This window comes from Felis catus, chromosome E2 (assembly GCF_018350175.1).
Source record: "Felis catus isolate Fca126 chromosome E2, F.catus_Fca126_mat1.0, whole genome shotgun sequence".
Taxonomy (NCBI): domain Eukaryota; kingdom Metazoa; phylum Chordata; class Mammalia; order Carnivora; family Felidae; genus Felis; species Felis catus.
Genome location: NC_058382.1, coordinates 18,998,034 through 19,007,629, shown reverse-complemented (window position 1 = coordinate 19,007,629; position 9,596 = coordinate 18,998,034).

The window sequence follows — 9,596 nt, the reverse complement described above, 5'->3', positions numbered from 1 at the left end:
CTGGGTGGCTCAGTCGGTTGAGCGTCCGACTTCAGCTCAGGTCATGATCTCATGGTTCGTGAGTTCGAGCCCCGCGTCAGGCTCTGGGCTGATGGCTCAGAGCCTGGAGCCTGCTTCCGATTCTGTGTCTCCCTCTCTCTCTCTGCCCCTCCCCCATTCATGCTCTGTCTGTCTCTGTCTCAATAAATAAATAAATAAATAAATAAATAAATAAATAAATAAATATAAAATCTTTTTTAAAAAATGGAAATAAGGGAAATGGCTAAGAAAGCAAAAGTCTGAGATGCATGCAAATACTTTTTTTGTATGTATCAATAGCACACAAAAGGAAATACATGTAAGAACTTTGTAAAAGTTCCTCTGTTACTAAAGATGAGAATCTCAATATTAAGTTACTTAACATTGCCCAAGAACAGAACAACGATCCAGATGCTCGAAACTGTCTCTTTACTTTTGTTTAAAAAAAAAAAAACACTACATAGAAAAAGAATATTCTGTAAATAAACACAACAGAACAACTGACCTACAGCTTGACTCCTCTGCAGCCCACAGAATCCAGTCATTTTTTTTAACACAATGTATTTTATGAATAAACTTCTACACTTTTAAAATTGAGTTTTCTCTTTTTGAAGTACAGCTTCAAGCAACTACAAGTTTCCATCCTGCTAACCCGAGGCAGCCGTTGCTTTTAACTTCTATCTTTTATTTAAAAACTTAATTGGAAGTTTTTGTAGCCAGAAGGAGCACTTCAAAGAAAAGGAAAAAAATGCCAAAAATTAATACTTCATGTCAGAGGTTAGGAGAGAAAGAAACAAAGATTACAGAAACGAGGGGTTAATGGTATATAGGAAAGCGGTGGAAGAAGGGAAGAAGGCAGGAAACAGACTGAAGAAGGAAGGAAAAGGAAAACCCATGACATTGGAAACGAGACGTGGGGTGATGCTGTCCAAGCTCTGGGCAGACATGACAACACAAGGCTCAGAGAAGCATTCATTAATTCCCGCACAGCCCAGAGGCCCTGTGCACGAATCCCGCCCCCACTCAAGCCATTTACCCCTGTCTTCAATTACACATCAAGGGACACAGCTCTTCCTTTACTTTAATTTCTAGACATTCCCTGTCACTGCAGATTCTCAATTCACTCTGACAAAACAATGTTAAAACTTCAAGTGTGACTTTGTGCTCCGCCATTGAGGAAGAAGGCCCTGGACCGGAGGGTAGAGGCACCAGGGTCCTTGTCCCTCTGCCACCTGCTGATGTGGGACTTTGAGCAGCCCCTTCCTTTCTGTGGAGCTCTGTGGTGGCGTGGTAAAGTAAGAAGGTTGGAGGAGATTCCTGAGATTCCTTCCAGCTCTGATAAGCTATCGCTCTGTGATTTACGGTTACTGAACCTCCTGTATCACTCACGGAGGATGCTGATGAATAGGTAAATGAGATGAATACCCAAGATTTGCTCCCAGAGCTTCTTAGAGTTGAAATAAATAACAGATCCGACTGTTTCAAAGGGGGAAAACTTCCCATACTTGGACAAGTCCTCAAGATCAGAATAGCTATAAAATCGGACCTCACTGGTCTCAGACAGGGAAGACTACTCTTACATAAAGAGTACTAAGAGGGGCACCTGGGTGGCTCAGTTGGTTACAAGTCTGACTCTTGGTTTTGGCTCAGGTCATAATTTCATGGTTCGTGGGAATAAGCCACACATGGAGCTCCATGCTGACAGGGTGGAGCCTGCTTGGGATTCCCACTCTCTCTCTCTCTCTCTCTCTCTCTCTCTCTCTCTTTCTCTTCCTCTGCCCATTTCCCCTGCTCATGCACTCCCTCTTTCTAAAATGAATTTAAAAAAAATTTTTTAAGTACTGCTCTGCTCTATAAGACTTTTGCCCAGCAACTGATTCAAGACCATGACCTAATAGTCTCCATCTGTGATAGAGGGAACTTTTGGGCAGGTGACTTTAGTGATGGGGGAGAAGGCCTGATATGAACTCTGAGCTGGCCTGAGAGGCAAAGGCACTGATCAGCACTCCCAAGATGTGACTCTCGAGCCTTCCTCGGAGCCTAGCAACAACCCCTGGCTTCCAGAGGGGTCTCCGCAATGCAGCAGCAGATTCTGGACAGAAGCTGAGGCAGACAACCAAACAAGGATAACTTCACTGACAGCCCACATACAGAAGGGCCAAATTGGCCAGTTTGCCCTTCCACAGAGCTCTGTATGGGACACTGGCTGGCACGCGGACCCAGCTCTGCATCAGGGATGAGCATGCGTCCCAAGGGCAGCTAACTCATATGCAAGCCCGTCTCCTATGCTGGGACCTGGAGCAAAATCATAAGCAAGGCCAATCAGTGTCTCTTGCGGAGGAATGTGAGTGAGGACATGGAAACAAAGCACTTCGTGATGAGAGAAGAAGGTTAAAGGTCATGATGAAGGAGGCCAGAGAGGCTCTGACGGACTGTAGGTGCCAGAGAGCCAATAGACTTCACGCAGCAAGCCTGTATCTACAGCACACACACATTCACATGCACACACGCATGCATGCACACTTACACACGTGCACACTAACATGCTAGACAAAACGGGAAGAGGAAGTTTAAGCTGTAATGAAGTTCAACAGAAAAAAAAAGATGGAAATGCCTACATCCCAGAGATTCAGAGGAAACAAGAGTGAGGAGCATAGACCAAAGCTGAATAGCCTTAAAGGCAAATAACCAGCCTACGTGATTAAAGGGGCCACCACACAATCATGAAAGGTACATAAGGTACACAATCCTGTGGCTCACGATATATAAGGCAAAAATTAAAGAATTACAAGAAAGAATTGGTGAATCCACAATCATAGTAGGTAATGTGAACATGGCTCTCTCAGCAAGTTTACAGTCCAGGGGACACAAATTAATAAAGATTTAGAAAGAACCATTTGAACGACAGCTTGATCCAATGAATGAATAACTAAAGAAAAAACACTGTTTTCATTCAGATGCAGCACTCATAAAAACTGACCATTCAGGGGCACCTGGCTGGCTCAGTCAGGAGAGCATGGGACACTTGATCTCGGGGTTATGAGTTCGAGCCCCAGGTTGGGTGTAGAGATTACTGAAATAAATAAAACTTTTTTAAAAAACCTGACTATTCAAAGCTATAAGGCAAATCATAACAAACAAACACTCCAAAGCAGACCTGCCTCAATCTCACTAAAATGTAATTAAATTAGGAATCAGTAGTAAAAATAATTAACTTCTAAAAAAATCTGTATATTTGGAAATTTTTAAATACAAAAAATGCACAAAAGTCAGAGGAAAAACATTGTCACGGAAATTAGAAAGTATGTAGAATGGAAAATTTTTTTAATTTAAATCTAGCATGTCAAAACCAGTTGCAACAGGGGCGCGTAGGTGACTCAGTCGGGTAAGCATCTGACTTTGACTCAGGTCATGATCTCGCAGTTCACCAGTTCCAGCCCCACATGGGGCTCTGTGCTGACAGCTCGGAGCCGGGAGCCTGGAGCCTGCTTCGGATTCTGTGTCTTTCTCTCTCTCTGCCCCTCCCCCACTCATGCTGTCTCTCTCTTTCTCTCTCAAAAATAAATAAAAATATGTTTTAAAAAAGAAAGTTGGGGCGCCTGGGTGGCTTGATCGGTTAAGCGTCCGACTTCGGCTCAGGTCATGATCTCGCGGTCCGTGAGTTCGAGCCCCGCGTCGGGCTCTGTGCTGACAGCTCAGAGCCTGGAACCTGTTTCAGATTCTGTGTCTCCCTCTCTCTCTGCCCCTCCCCTGTTCATGCGCTGTCTCTCTCTGTCTCAAAAATAAATAAACGTTAAAAAAAAATTAAAAAAAAAAAAAGAAAGTTGCTCTAGCTCTAGCAAGGTGAAGGTGGTTAACCACAAAATCACAGTCTTCTCAAGTACATCACAGAGCTGAGGTTGCAATGAAACCTCACGAAATAAAATCCCAAAACGGACAACCATGGCTGTCTTCATCTTTGGTACAGCAGAGGAGGGGGCCACAGATGGATTAGAAAAGCACTGAACTTTTAATAAATTTCTAGAGATTCAGCAAAGGTTAGCATAATATGGGGTGCTGGGGCGGCTGAGTCAGTTGAACGTCCAACTTCAGCTCAAGTCATGATCTCGTGGTTCATGAGTTCAAGCCCCACATCAGGCTTTCTGCTGTCAGTGCAGAGCCACTTTGGATCCTCTGTCCCCCTCTCTCTGCCTCTCCCCCACGGGTGATCTCTCTTTCTCTCTCTCTCAAAAATAAATATTTTTTAAAAAAATTTTTTAAAGGTTAGCATGATAGGTGAGAATCCCTAACAGCGCCCATACACAAAGAGTCTGTACCTATGACCAACTTACTCCACGGGCCTTTACCAAGTATGTGTAAGAAAAATTGGGGGCGCCTGGGTGGCTCAGTCGGTTAAGCGTCCGACTTCAGCTCAGGTCACGATCTCGCGGTCCGTGAGTTCGAGCCCCGCGTCGGGCTCTGGGCTGATGGCTCAGAGCCTGGAGCCTGCTTCCGATTCTGTGTCTCCCTCTCTCTCTGCCCCTCCCCCGTTCATGCTCTGTCTCTCTCTGTCTCAAAAATAAATAAACGTTAAAAAAAAAAAATTTTTTTTAAAGAAAAAAAAGAAAAATTGGACACAGGACAGGAGGATCACCAGACATTGCCTACTCTGAGGCATATGTGTGAGGCCTTGGGGCCTGTGGAACAATTAAAAAATGTCTAGCATAGGTGTAATTATACTACAGGAGGCAAGGATAAGGAGAAAAAGCCAAAATAAATCTTTGAAGAAATAATGGCTGAAACTTTCCCAAATCTGGTTTAAAAAAAAGAGGGGTGCCTGGGTGACTCACTCAGTTAAGCATCAGACTTCGGCTCAGGTCATGATCTCACAGTTCAGGAGTTCAAGCCCCCCTCAGGCTCTATGTTGACAGCTCAGACTCTGGAGCCTGCTTTGGATCCTGTGTCTCCCTCTCTCTCTGCCCCTCCCCCACTTGCACTCTCTCTCTCTCTCTCTCTCTCTCTCTCTCTCTCAAAAATAAATACACATTAAAAAATATATAAATTCACATATTTAAGAAGTTGAGCAAATCACAAGTAGAATAAATATAAAAACCAAAACAAACAAACAAAAACCCTACACATATCCTAGTCAAACTGGTAAAACCAATAATAAAAAGAAAAATCTTGAAAGCAGCCAGAGAAAAAGTGGAACAATAATTCAAATTACTGTTTCCTTCTCATCAGAAACTACAGAGTCAGAAGACAGGGAGACAGTGCCTTTAAAGGACTAAAGGAAGAAAAAAAAGGCTGCTAAGCCACAATTCAATATCCAAAGAGAATATCTCTAAAGTATGAAGTTGAAATAAAGGCATTTTCAGATAAAATAGGCCGGTTACAGAACAAAATGAGAAAGCTGTAACTATAAAGCTTCTAGGAGCAATAAGAGACTATCTTGGCAAATTGGGGTATGCAGAGATTTCTTAAAAGGACACCGAAAACATAAAATAAAATTCTTGATAAACTGGGTATCATCAACATGAGTAATGTCTGCTCTCCAAAAGGCACATTAAGGGAAAGAAAAAGCAAGCCACAGACTAGAAGCAAAAACTCCTAACACACGTATCCAACAAAGGATTTCTATCCAGAAGATACATGAAAGGACTCCTCCATATTGAAATTAAGAAGACAAACGACCCAAGTGAAAAAATGGGCAAAAAAATAAATAGCGTGGGTTTGCAAACCAGCCCCCATACACAGAGGGCAGGGAGAGACGGAAGGGAAAAGAAGCCACTCCAGATTGAGGTGTGGCAGGTTTAATAGGCAAGCGAATTGACTTACGAGGCTTGCTTGGGAGGCTGCAAGACCAGTAGATCCCCGCACCCGCCTGCCAGAATCTTAAAGGTTTACATAGAGGCGTTAACAGGGTTCAATAACATAAACCACCGAGCTGACCTCAACACCTTGCTCTCTCAAGGCTACGTCCTTGAAACGGCGCCACTTGTGGAATGGTGGGCGATGTACATTCCAGGGACAGAGGAGGGGATGAGGAGCCTCCAATTGCCCCTGTTCAGCTAAAGGGTCAACCAGAGGTCGTGTCCTCTCCATGACCTCCTCCAAAACATAAGATGTTTTGCAAAAGAAGATACACAAATGGCCCGTGAGCACATGAGAAGGTGCTTAACAGTATTACTCATTAAGGAACGGCAACTCAAAACCACAGTGAGATACCACCACCCCTTCCATGAGAACGGCTAAAATTTTTAGGGGCGCCTGGGTGGCTCGGTCAGTTAAGCATCTGATGTCAGCTCAGGTTATGATCTCACGGTTTGCGGGTCCAAACCGAGCGTCAGGCTCTATGCTGCCAACTCAGAGCCTGGAGCCTGCTTTGGATTCTGTGTCTCCCTCTCTCTCTGCCTCTCCCCCACTCGTTCTCTCTCTCTCTCTCTCTCAAAAATAAATAAAGATTAAAAAAATTAAAAATAAATACACATTAAAAAATATATAAATTCACATATTTAAGAAGTTCAGCAAATCACAAGTAGAAAACCAAAACAAACAAAAACCCTACACCTATCCTAGTCAAACTGGTAAAACCAATAATAAAAGGAAAAATCTTGAAAGCAGCCACAGAAAAAGTGGAGCAATAATTCAAATTACTGTTTCCTTCTCATCAGAAACTACAGAGTCAGAAGACAAGGAGACAGTGCCTTTAAAGGGCTAAAAGAAGAAAAAAAAAAGGCTGCCAAGCCACAATTCAACATCCAGAGAGAATATCTCTAAAGTATGAAGTTGAAATGAATTAGAGATTTTAAAAATTGGAGGGGTGACTTGATGGCTCAGTCAGTTAAGCATCCAACTTTGGCTCACGTCAAGATCTCGCGGTTCTTGAGATCGAGCCCCACAATGGTCTCTATGCTGACCGTTGGGAGCCTGGAGCCTGCCTCGGATTCTGTGTCTCCCTCTCTCCCTGCTCCTCCCCCACTAGCTCACTCTCTCTCTCTCTCTCTCTCTCTCTCTCTCTCTCTCAAAAGTAAATAAACATTAAAAAAAAATTTTTTAATTGGAAGAGATTACTATCTACAATTTAATGCAATATATCTGGACATTAAATAAAATAGATAATTTCACAGGGAAACTTAACTTACCCAGAAAGAAAAAGAAAATTCATATAGTTCTAAACTGATTAAGAAAATCTAATCATTCATTAAAAGTAAACTCACAAGGGAAAAAGAAAAAAATGTCCAAAACAGGTTTGAAGGTAAATTCATCCAATCAAGGAACTGATTATTCTAATTTTATAAAGCTTGCTTTTTGTTGAAAAAATAAAATAGAATAAAATAAAATAAAATAAAATAAAATAAAATAAAATAAAATAAAATAAAATAAACAGCAATAAAAAGAGTAAGAGGAAACATCACTTAACCCATTTTATGAAACTAACACAATTTTGATACCAACCCAAGAGAAAGCAGTAAGAAAAATCATGGGCCAATCTCACAAAATACTAGCAAGCCAAATCCAAAATATATTTCTTAAAATAAAAATTAACTAGAGTCATGTAACTCACCACATAACAAACTGAAGGATGAAAAGCACGATTCTTCCAAAGATTGTGCAAGCGCACAGGCACACGTACATTGCACACACACAAGCGTCCGGTAAAATTCAAAATCCTTTTACAACAAAAACTCTTTAGCAAGCTGGGAACAGAAAATAAATCTACCAATATCTTATGCAAATGTAATACTACAACTGAAATATTAGAACTCCCTTAATAATCAGCAACGAAGATACATGCATCCTCATTTCTGTTCAACATTGTACTAGAGATATTAGCAGAGTAAAACGTGTCAGATAAATAAGAGGAATAAAGAATGGAAGAGAATAGTCAAAATTATCATTAATCATGTGATAAAATTGTCTAGATAGTAAACCCAAGAAAATCTACTAATAAATTATAATAAGAATTCAGCAAAGTTGTGCTATATATGTAATAAATATACAAAAAGTAATTTCATCCCTATGCGCCTATGATAATCAGACATTTTCTCTTAAAAAGATCACTTTATAATTATAATAAAAAATATAAATAAATACATCTAACAAAATATATGCATGCCTTCTAATGGAGAAAGGTATAAGATGTCATTGAAAGACATTAAAGAAAACTGGAAAATATACACCATGTTCATGGAAAGGAATACTTAATACCATAACCAAAATAAGACTATTCTTCAATCTAACATATAAATGCAATGCAACCATAAATCAAAATCCCAAAAGGGATTTTCATGGAACTTGATAAGCTGATCCTAAAATTTAAATGGAACAGCAAAGGCCAAGAATAGCCAAGAAATTATTGAAGAAGAACAAGAACATCAGATATCAAAGACTTATAGTCAAACTATAATAATTAAGACATTGTATTATTGATTCAGTAGACCAGTGGAACACACAAAAAGAACATACGTAAATGCATATGAAGAATGCAAGACTTGGGGCGCCTGGGTGGCTCAGTCAGTTGAACGTCCGACTTCGGCTCAGGTCATGATCTCATGGTCCGTGAGTTTGAGCCCCGTGTCAGGCTCTGTGCTGACAGCTCAGAGCCTGGATCCTGTTTCGGATTCTGTGTCTCCCTCTCTCTCTGACCCTCCCCCATTCATGCTCTGTCTCTCTCTGTCTCAAAACTAAATAAACATTAAAGAAATTTTTTAAAAAATGCAAGACTTAAACATATGTGTTGATTTCACAAATGACAGAGGGGGCGTTAAAAAACATCAGTGGAGAACAGAAGCTCTTTTATTTTTCAACTTCAAATCATATTTTACTATTGGAAAATACATTTTTGGGATTGTTGTCAAATAACATTTTTTTTTAACTCAAAACATGTTCTAGCACATTCAGTAGCAAAGATCTACCAGTGTTTCACACATGAAGAAAAGCTACATCCCTCATCCTCAGGGAAATACAAACCAAAACCACAATGAGATACCACCTCACACCTGTCAGAATGGCTAACATTAACAACTCAGGCAACAACAGATGTTGGCGAGGATGCGGAGAAAGGGGAAGCCTCTTACACTGTTGGTGGGAATACAAATTGGTGCAGCCACTCTGAAAAGCAGTATGGAGGTTCCTCAAAAGGTTAAAAATAGGGGCATCTGGGTGTCTCAGTCAGTTAAGCATCCAACTCTTGATTTTGGCTCAGGTCATGATCTCACAGTTCATGAGATCAAGCCCCACGTGGGGCCCCATGCTGATAGTGAGGAGCCTGCTTGGGATTTTCTCTCTCTGCCCCTCTCCTGCTCATGCTCTCCCTCTCATGCTCTCTCTCTCAAAATAAATAAATAAACCTTTTTTAAGTTAAAAATAGAATTACCCTATGACCCAGCAATTGCACTACTAGGTATTTAGCCAAATGATACAAAAATACTGATCTGATGGGGCACATGCACACCAATGTTTATAGCAGCACTATCAACAATACTTAGGAAAGAGCCCAGATGTGTACTGACTGATGAATGGATAAAGAAGATGCAGTGTATATATATATATACAATGGAATATTACTCAGCCTTCAAAAAGAGTGATATCTTGCC